This window comes from Anticarsia gemmatalis, chromosome 7 (assembly GCF_050436995.1).
Source record: "Anticarsia gemmatalis isolate Benzon Research Colony breed Stoneville strain chromosome 7, ilAntGemm2 primary, whole genome shotgun sequence".
Taxonomy (NCBI): domain Eukaryota; kingdom Metazoa; phylum Arthropoda; class Insecta; order Lepidoptera; family Erebidae; genus Anticarsia; species Anticarsia gemmatalis.
Genome location: NC_134751.1, coordinates 1,791,869 through 1,801,861, shown reverse-complemented (window position 1 = coordinate 1,801,861; position 9,993 = coordinate 1,791,869). Strand labels below are relative to the sequence as shown.

Below are 9,993 nucleotides of genomic sequence, written 5' to 3'. Positions count from 1 at the left end.
AATAATTTGTAATTGAGTATAGGAATGTATGATAAGATGTATGGATGTGCATGAAGCAAACGAAGTTTGTAAGGATCGTACACAGTGGCGTTCTTTGACCTCTAGACAGAGGTCAAAGAACCCCTATGGGAAGAAGGCGTGATTTTATGTATGCACGTATGTATAAGTATTGAAATTCATCTTCCTGCAAAAAGTTTCATATATTATAATTGTATTTATATACGATGCATTGTTTCTCTACATTCCGGGCCAATCTAAAAAAATATATCCGATTTTTTATTAACACGTTTTTGTGCACATTGTTCTAGTTAACAACAATACCAACTAGCCAATCTAGTACATATCCTTTTAAGTATTATGAAGTTAAAATTAATTAATTGTAAGTAAATTAATTTCCCTTGTTCCGTAATAACACAAGGCTATTCGATTTTATCTACTTTTTTTCAAACAAAAACAAAAAACAAACACACATTTCCTTTTTTATCGCTATAATATAAATGCATTTATAACATAAAACGCATTTTGAATAAAATATTTCACGAACCAACTTCCCGCGGAAACTCCCTTTCGAAAAACCTTGCGTGGCGTAAGCTAATTGTGTTGTATCTCAGCTGTTAGCAGATAGTAGCTTAATGTTTAATATATTTACGTTGCGTTTGCACGTGTATACAGTGAACGCGTTCGAATATTGAAATGACATTTTAGTTTTTTTGGCAGTTGACTTTTTTGTGCCAGTGAGTTTTGTTTTGAGTGAACCTTTTGTGATTTTTGTGTAAGTATTTATTTTTTAAATTAATGGTTGAGGATATTATTTTTTCAATTAATAGCAGTTATTTTATTATTAAGTCGTTAAATAAATAATAAAATATAAATCAATATTATTAATTATTTAATTAGCAAAGGTATTGTATTTTATGATCATTTAATTTCTGTTTTTACGATTAAATATTATTTAATTTTACATCTGTGGTTACATTCGTTACAATAACATACGCGTAATCTCTTCGATATTTTTATCTTAAAATAATTCAACTACTTATATAAAAAAACACATGATATTTGAAGAAACGCTACTGAATCGTGGTTAGCTATTATGATTTATTTTATTGCAGAACATTTTTTTTGCCGGCAAAAAATATTTAATTGAATACCTTAGAAAATTATCTGCATTTTTGAAATTATTTTTGTTTAATTTTTAAAGTCAATCGTAATTATTTTACAATTAGCAGCTTGATATTTTATCGTATTGCATGGTGAGTGATAAAGACGCTAAAATTTATCATTATCCAATAAATCAAAGTTGCAAGTGATCTTAAAATAGCATCCAGTTAAAATTAAACGTCAAAATAATTACGACACTAAATTAGAAGTATTAAACTAAAAGTCAGGTTTATTGTATATTACATAAATTATAAATAGCACTGAACCACACACGGCCATCTGATACCAAACTAAGCAGAGCCTGTACTATCGCACCCAAAAAGGAAAACATTAAAAAATATAAACTAAGTCAAGAGAAATAAATGGAAACAATAGGAATTGTCTTTATTTAAACAATATTATCAAAGTGTTCTCAACCAGAAATTGAGCAAACAATCGATGATAATAAAATCATTTTTATAGCTTTTTTATTTGTAGTTGCGATAACGAACCTTGAATAATCTCGAAGTCATTTATTTTAAGAATAGCATTTTTTTCTTTTCATTGTTACCAATAGTTACCTAGCAACTAAATAATTCCGCTGACCATCATCAAAAAGACATAATTAATAACATAATAATTTATATATTTATATAAGTAACTATAAATATTATAGTTACTGTTAATTTTTACCAATATCTGAGGCCCTTAATCACGGGAGACATTTAAAAACTTTTACCGATTGGAAAAGGATTGACAGTGAAACAAAATATTTAAAAAATCATGGCCTTTCGAATAAGATTAGTATAGATTCATGATAAAATGTACTACCCGACAACTAGTTTTATTTATTAACTATTATTTTTACTTTATTAGAAATAACGATCACTTGCATGCCTAAAAAGTTCTTTAACATATTTCTTGAGGGCATGCAAAGTCCCCAACCTGCACTTGGCAAGCGTGGTGGACTCAAGGCCCAACCGCTCAACCCTTCCTTTCAAAGCAGTGGGACAGTAAAGGGCTTAAAAAATATATCATATGCTACGTAAATAGATCAACCACTTTCTGGGGAATCGTACTCAAGACATTTAACCTGCAGTTATTACATCACGATGCTACAATTAGTTTATTTTATTCAGGTAATAATGTTGATAAACAATATAAAATGGAGTTAACAAATCCTGACCTTTAAGCAAGAAGCACGTACTAAGGTAATTGAAAAAAGTATTCATAGTTTGTTTGAAATATTATACCTTGAAATAAGGTTACTTTTGTTTAAAGAATTATGCTTCGATATTGAACTACTAAAATTATAATACCTATCAACGATGCTCTACATTTTGTTAAAAATACAATCACGAATGTAAAACAAATGAATATTGTGGAGAAACAACAAAATATTTTAAAGGCAATTGATTGCACGTATTTTATAAAGAAACAGAATCCATATATGACATCAAACAAAGTATTTGACGATCCAAATAATATCGAATTTAACGTTTTAAAACCCCCTGACATGGCTATTCCTTGTTTAAAGAGTATTTGTGTCCTAGCTTCTTACCGCGATTTCCTAGTATTAGTACTTTTAGTATCCTATGTGTTAATACAGATAATTAAACACATGTAGTTACATGTGTTTAATCCAAATTCATCCAAATACTGATTTTCATCCAAATCCATTTATTAATTTTGGTCTGAAAGAGTAACAAACATATGTACATATACATCCTCACAAACTTTTATTGAACATAATACTAGAACAGGATGATCACTAAAACCCCATTTTCAAAACTTCAACCATTTAATAACAACACAAATCTAAACAATCTCTACCTACATTACTTCATAGACAACATTATATAACCGCAACAGTAATTATCTATCAATTAACTTCTCATACTCGTTACACAACGATGTTGATGTGAAAATTCAAATGATTGACCGCAATAACTCATAGTAAACATAGATTGTGGTTACAGAAGGGCATACATGTGGTTTTATAAAATAAAACTTTAACATCAATCAATACCGTGCCTTGGAAGATTTTTAATTATTTATTATGTAGCGTAGGTAGCAGTTATTTAAAGAAACTCGTGGCTTAGTTAGCACCAGCCGCGCGGATCGATCTCTGAAGCTACGCTTGCCGAGGTTGTTCTGTGAATGGGTGACCATGTCATACATATCGAGTTCCTTCGTATTAAGGTACGTTAAAGTGTGGGTCCCGGATGTCATTTTCGAAAATCTTCGACATTCGTTACCAGTAATCAGAAACTAGTCTAACAACCAGTCTTATCGTAGGTATCGTGTTATGACCCAACTGGGTTGTGGAGGTCTTAAAGGTCGCTATGTAAAAAAATGGTGCATCCTATGAAACTGAAAGTAGAGTCTAAGAGTTTTTAGGTTTTCTGAAGAAATATTCACAGTCTATAATTTGATGAAGTTTGACTTCAAGAATACTCGCTCCAGATAAAACATACTTCTTAAGATGTAACATGTTAATAGTGTAATTAAGTTACAAATAAATATAAGATTTATTTATTTCTTCAGTGCAACGAACTACCTTGACTGGGAAGAAAAATCCTATTGTTTGGATGCGCAACTATGCGTAGTGCTCGTCCGGTAGTTAAACTATAGAATAAGTAGGCACTATGAGTCCTTGCTCATTAACGACACGGTAAAGATACTTTGATGGATTGACTGCCTCTGTAGCGCGGTCGGTAGTGTATGTGACTGCCGCGCAAGAGGTCTCAGGTTCGAAGCCTGGGTCGGGTCAAAAAGTCTGTCTGTCTGTTATGTTTTCTGAGATTTTCTGTTAAGAATTTTTTAGTGATTGCTAGATGTTGTAATGTGGTTTTTTTTTTCGTATTTTCTTTTTATACCGGTTCTATTTCCGAACAGAACAATTATTTATTTGTGTGCTCCACAAGTTGTTGTTTGAAATCTGTATCTTCTTAGTGACAGCTTTTTGTATGTTTATAAAAGTCTGTGTACAAGTTTAAATCTTAACATTTATATATGATTGACAGGAGTAGTATATAAAAAAGTATACATGACAACCACTTATAAAATATAGACACATAAAAATCGACCTTATCAAAATTACATTTCCTTTACAAAAAAAGCGACTGCTTTTAATAGCTATAGAGGTCAAACTCCCATAATTACGTCAGTCGAAGGTCTTTAAATATAATACAGCGCGAATGTCAATTTATATCCACAAGTCAATCAAAGGCTGAATGGTACGCATAATAAATAAATTAACTAATTTCTGCCTGTGGCTTCGTATGCGTAAGAATATTTTTTGCATTATAATTTACGACATCCATGGTATAGTGGTTAAAGTGGTACGCTGCTATCACTGGGGTCGTCAGTTCAATTTCCATGTTAAACGAATATTTGTGCGATTTATAAGTACTTAATTGCTTGGATCTAGTTGAATATTGTCTCCGTTATTTCTAGGCTTTGTCAGTCATTAACTTCTCTTCAAAAAATCAGAGTACGAAATTTGATAATAAATATACGTTTTAACTAGTTTACTACCAGTCCTGCACTTATTGAGATTGTCATAGCTAATTTCCTATTTGCGAACCTAACAAACATTCATACAGTCCACAAGCAATAATAAAAAGTATATAAATAAACCTTCAAGAATAAATTAATTTTGTTAGAGACAGATGAATGTCAATGTCAAAAATAATTATATAATATTGCAAATATTGTTACGTAATAGAGACTAGACTGGTATCTTAATTAAATGCAATTAAGACTTTGTTATTTAGTGTATGTGAATACTGAACATGAAGTTTAAATTGTTTTTCAAAGAATTCCAGCAAGTTGGTTTTAAAATGTAAATTGGAAACTGAAAAAACTACTCGTCTAGACTAATTTGAGATCTAGACTATTTTAGAATGACTTTAATATTCTCTAAGATGGGTCTTTATTATTATAGATACTGTTGTATGCGTTGTACAGTCTAGTAAAAAACAAATTATTACCCACTGACAAAAACATAACGCCTGTCATACTCGAAGGTGTGGGCTGATGTGTACAAAATACACCTACGTTTTGCCCTTTACAAAGTCCCATGTAATAGGGGAAGAATTGATTGCCATGCCCCGTTACCGAGCTCCAAACTACTTTTGAGATAATTAATATTATTTGGTAAATTTTCTAATACTCGAAAACGAAATTCGTGATTACTCATTCGCATACATTTACGCTTTTATCACAAAGGTAAAAAGTAAACTATCTTTGGTAACTATATCTGGTTAATAAAGATAGTTTCACGCCGATACCACTGCAACGGGAGGTCGTGGGTTCGATTCCCACACGGAGCAATTATTTGTGCGATCCACAAATAATTGCTTCGGGTCTGGTTGTGCTTTGTGTCCGTTGTTTGTCCCAAGTCCCCGCGACACAAGAGCAATTCTTAGTGCAGGAGTTGCCTTTAAAAAAAAAATACTTTTTATTATCGACTGTGATTAAGAATTTTAAATATAACTATAATAATAGGTTATTAGGTTAAACCCTGCCCATATTTACAGACATTCCTATTTTTTGATATCATAATTATATCGCGACATGTGATGAATAAATTATAATATTTACACATCCAACAGCTTATGAAAACGTTTGTTTAAAAGAACAAAAAATACAAAAATTCTAATAATGAGCCGATTATATTATATCTGCAAATACTTATGTTTACATTTATTCAGTCATTATTTACTTCCTGCTTTAAAATTTAAATAACCACTTAATTTTCGCATGTATAATTTGAACGAATTTTCTGAAAATTGCTCTATTTTTTTAGGTTAAACATTAAACATGGAGTCATGTTTTTATGTCGTGTGTAGCGGGGAACTTTGCACAATACCAATGAAAGCCTACCCCCGGTTTCTGAGGTAGTTTATCTATTCAATAGCAATTAAACCCGTATAAAAAAACGCTATTGAATAGATAAACTACCGCTAAATGTACTCAGAAACCGAGGGCTTGATCATTTTTATGCTATGTCTTTGTAATTATCAAGACATCGGGTATTAGGACTAATTGACTAGACAAAGGAACTTTACACTTATGTCGTGGCATCAAAATTTTGTTGCATCAAAACTTTGATCAGCAGAACATTTTAACTGCACGTTTGGCGCAGTGGTTTAAGCGGTCACCTCGCCGCAACAACCGTAGCGCCGCGTGTGGTGGGTTCGAATCCTACCCGGGACAAATCTTTGTGTGATGAGCACGAGTATTTGTTCTGAGCCTGGTTGTCAATTTATCTATATAAGTATGTATTTAGAAGTATATAAGTATGTTTATCAGTTATTTGGTTACCATAGTACAAGCTCTGCTTAGTTTGGAATCAAATAACCGTGTGTGAGTTGTCCAAAAATATTTATTTATTTATTTATTTATTTACTTAACAAAGCAATTCGAAATGAACGTTACCTGAATCTTTTAACTCGTCACAAAGAAAGAATCATTATCAAATACTTAGAACACTTCATATTGCAATTACTGACCTACAGTTAAGGGAAAAACCGCAGATTGATCAACTTCTTCAACTGTTTGCAAAACTCTTACGGCCTTCCTGATAAGGTTTTCCTTCAAAGATAATTGAAGCGAACCTTCTAAGTTAAAGGTTTGATGACAATGACCTGTAATAATGTTTTTACATCAGTAAATTAATAACATTTACCTCCCCCATCCCCTAGAAACGTTGTCAAGACTAAGTGCGGGCTGGGACAATATTCTAGATTAAGAACCATTTACCTACTATCCATACTAATATTACAAATGCGAAAGTAACTCTGTCTGTCTGTCTGTCTGTTACTCAATCACGCCTAAACTACTGAACCAATTTGCATAAAATTTGGTAGATATTTTGATACCCGAGAAAGGACAGGCTACTTTTTACCCCTGGAAAATGACGCATTCCCATGAGAAAATTTAGGTGGCGGACGAAGTCGCGGGTAAAAGCTAGTTCTTTATAAATATTACCTTTTATAGAGTCGTTTTAGAGTCACAACATTTTCAAGACAAGACATTAAGGACGGTGTGTGCTGACATTTAGCATCACGGATGTCTATCGGCCGACATACCTCAGTGTACTCTCATTAAACTTGTAGTTTATGTTCTATCTTAGAGATTTTATTGTTGTAAACGGGCACTGTTCCAAACTTCCTTAAGAAAATACAGTACGCTTAGATGGAATAAGTCTAAGATATAAAATACAAAGCATACTTAAAACATTGAGTATATAAATTACCAACAAATTAAAGATGTAAGCTGATTTGATAAACGGATTTTTTTCCATCCCTGTTCGACTGCTGGATACGAGTTTCCTCCCAAATAAAAGAAAATGAAAAGAAGTTAATCCTTACTGGAATTTATTTTAAATCAAGATTTAAAAGATACTGGCTACAAAAACTAAAATAAATATGTATGTATTTCAATGAACAACAATAATAAAATGAATTCAATACCTAATTATGCAATAGCAGCGTGTGAAAATAGAGGTAAGATAAGGAAAAAAAGAAAACGAATTTTACAAAATATTCATAGCATTAATATGGAAATTAACAAATTTATATTATTAACATGTAAACGACAAAATGTACAGTTTAATGTCTTACATTTTGTAACCGTCTGAAAATTCTGAATAAATAATTACTTAAAAATAATTATCATGTATGAACTAAAAGACTCGGCAGACATTTTGCCAGAAGTCAATTCGATTGCAACGCATTCGATAAGGATATTCATGATTCATCTTACTTTTTTATTCAATATTGTTAAAAACTCAACGTCATTATGTTTTTGCTAATTACCATAAAACATAATTTAATTATATACTACAGCTCTGATTATTGGTGAAATTCCCACGAAAATCTATGTATAAAAAGATAGCTACGATGCTAATTTTTTTAAAAAATAATACTATAGTGATGATCGAAAAGTAAATATAAAACCAAAAATATCTTGTTAGTGAAATGATATCATGGTTTATATTAATTGGTTTTCTGAAAATACAACATATTTAATTAAAAAATGTAGGTCAGGTATTTCAAAGGCTTTGACATCAGTAATTGCAGGTACTCATTTATTTGAGTTATAATTATTGCTATCCGTTTGCGTTGTGAACCAGTCTGAGTAAATTAAAATATACTGACGTTCACAACAATAATTATTTCTTGCTTCTAGTATAATATCACGCCTGTTATACTTAAAGGTGTAGACAGAAGTATACGAAATAAACAAGGTTTTCGCTACTTACAATTTTAGTTTTATGTAGCGCAGGGCAAGCCAGATACTTGATTATATACAGGTGCATTACCATTTACTCCGATCTACTAATCTATACTAATATTATAAACTAGCTGACCCGCGCAACTTCGCTTGCGTCACATAAGAGAGAATGGGTCAGAATTTTCCACGTTTTTCTAACACTTTTTACTGTTACTCTGCTCCTATTGGTCGTAGCGTGATGATATAAAATATGCTTTTTTTTCACGAAAAATATTCTCAAAATTATTTATATCTCCTAATATAACAAAGTCGCGCTAAGGCATACCCGCCATTTAAACAGTTGCCATGACAACGGAATTTTGTTAATTCAAATGTCATTATAATATTGACTACTCGCGACTTCGTTCGCCACCTGAATTTTCCCGGGAAATGCGTCATTTTCCCGGGGTAAAAAGTAGCCTATGTCCTTTCTCGGGTATTAAAATATCTCCATACCAAATTTCATGCAAATTGGTTCAGTAGTTTAGGCGTGATTGAGTAGCAGACAGACAGACAGACAGACAGAGTTACTTTCGCATTTATAATATTAGTATGGAAGTATGGATGAGGATATATTCTAATATAATTTATTAAATTCCAAATGCTGAACCTGGAGTCGAACCCGAAACCGCGTGATTACAGTTGTATACGCAAAGGTATATTTTATTTACAATTTGTGACAGATGCAAAAAGTCACCACTATATGGTACTTGAAACAAAAACATCATCTTAATATAAACACAGGTAAGGTACTTGACTCCAACCATTATTACTAGTTTTATGATAATTGTACATTTGTCTTGCCTACAAATAGTAAATAATGATGCATCATCACATAACGCTGACCTCACTCAAGTAGTACAAGGTTCAAGCAATGCCAGTGTAGAGGAAAAGTAACCGAAATATACGACCTCTTTCTTTTAATTGCCAAGGAGAATAAAAGGAAAACAAAAATAGTTCTAAGTATCAATTTGTTTTTGACCTTCTTTGAATAGAATAAGTCTAGACTAATGATTGCGAGAGTATCTTACTTTACTCATAATTTCCCTCTGAAAGGCAGGTGAGTGAAGTTGCTGACAAAAGTTAGTATGTTAACATACTAGCGCGATTTTAACCAGCGATTGTTACTAACTAATGTTGAAAGTTGGACATTTAAAATGTTTCTAAAATTTAGTTCCTACAGAGCCCGCTAGAGGCGCTGATTTCCCAAAAAAGTGTCTTAGCTAGCTTGTTGTTCATAGTTTTGCAAGATCACGCTAGTCAAAGACTTTTTTTGCATATCCAATATCCATTTGTAACAAATACGACGCTACAAACTACTAGTGTATTGTTAAGTTAGGACGATGAAACGTAACTATGCGTCAGGTCAATACCCTCAGCTTTGAAACTATGAGACTTTCAGTTGTTACCGTCTAGTTGCCACGCAATAAGTAAGTTGGTAAGTGGTTAATGGTGACTGAAAATTTAATAGCATTTCCAACAGGTAAACCATCTAAAACATATATTTGACAGTTCATTAACTAGAGGTGGAACTGCGTAATAAGTTCCCACTCGAACATTTTAAACTGC

The 9,993-nt window shown here is 32.0% G+C and overlaps 1 protein-coding gene across 1 annotated transcript in view; it reads left to right on the top strand.

Moving 5' to 3' along the window:
- The first annotated feature begins 593 nt into the window (after positions 1-593).
- Positions 594-9,993, top strand: part of LOC142974263 (proton-coupled amino acid transporter-like protein acs) — a 42,714-nt gene continuing 33,314 nt past the window's right edge. The window contains exon 1 of the mRNA XM_076116463.1: positions 594-772. The gene's annotated coding sequence lies outside the window, so the exon portion shown is untranslated. The remainder of the gene's footprint in view (positions 773-9,993) is intronic.